Source organism: Myotis davidii, unplaced genomic scaffold (genome assembly GCF_000327345.1).
Source record: "Myotis davidii unplaced genomic scaffold, ASM32734v1 scaffold105, whole genome shotgun sequence".
Lineage (NCBI taxonomy): Eukaryota > Metazoa > Chordata > Mammalia > Chiroptera > Vespertilionidae > Myotis > Myotis davidii.
In genome coordinates, this window is record NW_006300371.1 from 2,997,517 (window position 1) to 3,003,225 (window position 5,709).

Sequence of the window (5,709 nt, forward strand, 5' to 3'; positions counted from 1 at the left end):
TATACAAAATTTGTGCATGAGTAGGGTCTCTAGTAGCTACCAGCTGCCAGACGGGGATTTCCTTCATTCCATGCTGCCCCCTGGTGGTCATCGCATGTTATAGCAAGCGATCAAACTCATGGTCAGTTTAACTCCCAAGAGGACACTTTGCATATTAGACTTTCATGTAATTACTAGTGGCCTGTTGCACAAAATTCGTGCATGGTGGGGGTCCCCTCAGCACAGCCTGTACCCTCTACAATCTGAGACCCCTTGTAGGATGTCTGATTGGGATCGGGCCTAAACTGGTAAACTGGCAGTCAGACATCTGTCTCACAATCTGGGACTGCTGGTTCCTAAATGCTCACCTGCCTTGCCTGCCTGATTGCCCCTAATTGCTCCCTCTGCTGGTCTCTTCACCCCTAACTGCCTCCCTGAGGCCTGATCATCCCCAACTGCACCCCCCGCCAGCCTGGTTGTTCCTAAACTGCCCCCTCCCGCCGGCCTGGTTGCCCCATGCAGCCTGCTGTTCAGTCATTTAGTTGTCCCTCACTAACTCCCCTGCCAACATGGTTTCCCCATGCAGCCTGCTGTTCGGTCATTACTGTTGCTGTGATGTTGTCCTGGATAATTTACATATTCCTCTATTATTAGTAGAGATACACACACACACACACACACACACACACACTAGGGGCCCAGTGCAAAAATTCATGCACCTTGAAAGGAACTGTGGGCTGTGAGGCTGAGGTGGGAACAGGGGCGGGTCTCAGCCCATCCTTCGCACCCCCACCCAGGCCCTCCCACCTTGGCCCCTGGTCACCTTTCTGCTGGCAGTCCCGGTCTAGCTGCCGCTGCTCTCATGCACTGATGGCGCTGGCCCCGCTCGCACCCGCTGACAGCATGGAGTGATTGGGGTTGGCGCCAGCAGCAGATGCAAGCAGGGCTGGCACCGGCAGCAGGTGTGAGTGCCAGACGGGACCTCAGCACATGGGAGCAAAGAATTTTCAGTAACCACCAGAGGCTCGCCCTAACGACTGAGACCGGTGCCTTGCCTTGTTCTGATGGCCCCACTCACCTGCTCCACCATCCCTCCATGGCTGATGACCACCATCTTCCATGCTCTGCTAATTGCTGCCAACGTCCACCATGTTCCTCGCACGCCCCCTGGTGGTCAGTGCACATCACGGCGACTGGTTGTTTGGTTGTTTGGTTGTTCGGTTGTGCCACTGTTTGGTCTATTTGCATCTCATATCAATGATAGCATTTATTGCAATTTCTATATTATGTGCCTTTTAATCTTTTATAGTTTTTCTATTTTTCCCCTCCAGTTAACTTTGGTCAGAAAATGTACTTTTGGTCAGGGATTATATTATATTGAAAATAAATGAATGCCACCCAAACCCTACCTTTACCACTGTACTATTTCTGTCCATCATTGTTTAAAACAAAACCATACTTTTTTTCTCTTTGTGATTAACGTATTAGTATTTAACTAATATCTAATTTAAAAATTAACATTTAATTTAAATTAATATCTAACTAATTTTATGTGTTTAGATACATTTCATTTATTTACTCAAAAAAAAATTCATGTGTGCGTGCTATGTGCCAATCTGTAATTCCCTTTCAGATCTTGCAATCAAGTAAAGAAGACAAGGAAGTAAGAAGGCAAATCAAGTACAGTGTCGGAGACAAAGAGCACGGAGAAGCAGGAATTAGGGCATGTTACTTAGACTGGGTCACCAGGCACTGTCTGTGACGAGATGCTGCTTAAGTGAAACCAGAAAGACTCTGGTTATCCGCCTTTGCAAGATGCAAAAGGAATGCAACTCCTGGCAGAAGTACTAGCAGAGGCAAGAAGGACCTGAAACAGGAAGAAGCATGCTTACTCTCTGCTTTTGGCACTCAAATGAAATCAAAATATGAACACAAATTAGTTTTTTCAATCATTATGGGCCCCAGCGTGCTGCCTGTTACAGAAGAGGCATCTAATAAATATTTGTTGAATGAATTTTAAGTGAATTGAGAAATACTTCAATGCTCATCACCATGACTGTTTTCTTTAACATTTGGAAAGAACAAACATATTTTGAGTTAGGAAAATTTATTTTCATATGTGCAATTGCTATTGCTTTAATATTGAACTTTGAATTGAGTAAAATACATTAAGTGGTCTATGAAGTAACATTTCATACATGAATATATGTATGTTTATTCATACATATTTACTAATGTCTTACCATTTTCTTTCTATAAGCCATTATTTTAATGTGGCTTTTTGTGCATCAGTATTAACTGTTATTGCAAATTTTGTTTAATTTCTTGATATTGATTTTAATTTACATGGATATTGCACTATAATAGGACTCATTCTGCTTCTTTTACAATCTCAGTCTATATTTTGAATAAATATATTGAGGTATTATTGATGTATGGTAAACTGTATATATTTAAAGTATACACCTGAATGAGTTTCACAATATGTATGCACCTGTGAAACCATCACTAAACTAAGATAATGAGCATATCTATATCCTCAGAAGTTTCCTTGGGTACCATGGTAATCCATCGCTCCCTTTCCATTCCCTCAAGTCTAGGCTTTAGGTGCTCTTTGGCACAGTGGCTTAATTTGCATATTCTAGAATTTTATTTAAATGGAATCAAACAATATGGCTCCTTTTTTCATTTGGCATAATTACTCTGATATGCACATATTTTGTTGTGTGCATCTGTAGTTCATTCATTTTGTTGCTAGTAATATTCTGTTGTGTGACTATCTCACAATTTTCCCATCCATTTAACTACTGGTAATCATATGAGGTATTTCCAGTGTTTGTTAATACAAGTACATTTATATGTGTGCAAATGCTTTTATTTTTTTAATACATAATTTGGAATAAATGCCTGCGTTATGTGTTAGACAAATGCTAAATTTTTAAGAAACTTTCAATCTCTCCTCCCAAATGGTTGTCCCCTCTCAAAATCCTGCAAGCATATGATGGTATGGTCAATCTTTTAAATTTTAGCTCTTTTGTGCTGTTGATGTGCAGTGAGATCACATTTTGGTTTTAATTTCATTCTCTACTCTGACAGCGTTAATATCTTTCACTCTGTTTTAATCCCAGTGTCTTCTCTACCAAAGTTTCTGCTCAAATCAATGGCTCTTTTATTTTTTACTTATTCAGAAAAATTATACTGTTTATAAAATGGGTGAAAGTATTTTACATATGCTAAATACAAGTTCTTTGTTGGGTATGCTCTGAGAATATTGTTTTTACTTTTCATTGTCATTTAACATTGCTCACTGTTTCTCTTTTCATTATCTAAGCATTTTGAAAAACAAAAGTTAAATTTTATGATGTCAAATTTATTTATTTTTAATGTCTTGTTTCATGTGTAATATTTAAGAAATATTTGACAGAACCAAGGTCTTATTGATACCCTCCTATGTTTTCTTATAAAAGTTTTAGTGTTTTACTTCTGCATTTATTTTTGTGATCTATTTCAATTTGATATTTAATATTTATGAGTAAAAGGTGTAGTTAATTATTTTACTATGGCTAATTTTTCCAGCAAAATATATTTTAAAGTTTATTCTTTCTCCATTGCATTGCCTTGGTAACATTGCTGAAAATTAGCTGACCATATTATTGTGTGTTTACTTTTAGATTCTCTATTCAGTTTCATTATTAAAGTATATGTCAATATTTTTAAAAAACTGAAAAATATCACTATCTTGATAGGTGTAGTTTTATAATAGGTCTTGAAAAGTCCTTTTTTTCCTCTTTCAAAGTTGCTTTGGCTACTCTAGTTTTTTTCAATTTAGAATTACCTCCTAAATTTTAGAAAAAAAATAGTTTATCTTATAACCTGCAATGTATCTCTGTGTATACAAAGCCAGCCCATACCCAGGCCAGGTGCAAAAGTAAGGCAAGAGAGCACTGTCCCTCTCTGCTTACCTATGTTTGCCTTGTTTGACTCCATTTGGAATCCAGTTCCTCAAAGTTTCCTTGGGTAAAATGCTCTCTGCTAGTTCCACAGACACTGTAATGTTTTTGGTGTTTTATTTTTGGTTACTGCATGAAAGCAGGTGTTTAATGAGGTTGTAGAAACATTTGGGCCTCAGAATCTTGAATACAGTTTACATTTTTGAAATACCTGTTGGTTTAGAAAAAATCTTCTATATTTCTTGTGCCAATTTTAGTGCTTTATACTTTTTTCAGAAATATTATTTTTTCCAAATATTTAAATTGGTTAATATGTATGGGAAGTTCTCACTTTGCATGCATCTTGAATGTATACATTTTATTTATAAGGGTTTAGCTATGTAACAGCATTCCTACCACATGGTTCAAATTTCAGTTACCATGGCATATTAACTTTGGGTAATCACATAGAGTAAAAACTTTGCTGCTGGCTCTTTAATTCATATGTCATTACATACATACAGATGTGTATCATGATTAATGATTAATCATCACTTTTTTCAAAGTTAATTGGCACTGTGCATCTGTTATTCATTCATGTCACAAACAGAAAGAAATATAGTTAGTTGTGTGGCTGCCTTTGTACCCAGTGATAAACTTAAATAACATTTTATAAATTGGATAATTGAAAGAGGGAGTTGGGCCCGGGGGGGTGGGGTTGCTTTGTTGGTTAGAGCATTGTCCCAATATGCCAAGGTTATGGGTTCAATCCCTGGTCATGGCGCATACAAGAAACAACCAATGAACGCATAACTAAGTAAAACAACAAATCTCTTTCTCTCTCACTGTTTTTCTCTCCCTCTCTCTCTCTCTCTCCTTCCTCTGCTTCTAAAATCAGTCAATAATTAAAATTTGAAAGAGGAAGTCCACACACAAAAAGAGAAATAGAAAAGTGCAGCAAAAACATGGAAAGTGGTAATGCTAAAAGTGAAATTTAAATGAAATGTAATTGGAACTGACCATGGGAATACTGATACTGTGATACTTCCACTATTTCATAATCTTAGACACATAGATGCAGGAACTTAGTGAAGGTTACATTTATCCATATAAATAAGAAAAATGATTGTGACATAAAAGGTGACGATGTCTCAGAAGAAGTGACACCATGGAAAACTGCATATTGGAGGAACACTCAGAGATACTCCACAACGTTGAAAACGCAAATATATGTTGAAATAGAATCCAATCTTATAAATAAGCATGACAATTTGCTAAAGTATAGAAAAAATGTTTCCCTATATCAAATTGTACAATGAGAATTAGAAGGTAAGCAATGTTCAGTTATTGTCATAACTTTTTTACACAGAAATATATTTTAATTGTCAATGTTTCTAACATTTTAAATTATAGTGTAGTAAATATCTGTTACTATTTCCATTTTATAAATTTTCCTATATATTTGTAATTGATTACTAGAGAATTTTCAATGTTTTAACAAATACTCTGAAAGCCCATAGGATAACTGTACTTTTCCTCATTTATTACTGGGTTTTACATGCTTTCAGCTTGTAGTCCTTTGTTGTTCTTGTTCATCCAACGCCTTTGTGTTATCTTTAGCTATTTATTATGTTTTCTGCATTTTATTTTTTGCATTTTTCCCTAGTAAGTTTATTTAAATTTTTAGCTTTTTCTTTGTGAAGAATCAACTGCTAGTTTTATTTGTATTATCTATTTTTCTTGTTTCCAATTTCCATTATACTTACATTATTTTGTCACTTAATTCTTTCTTCCCCATGGG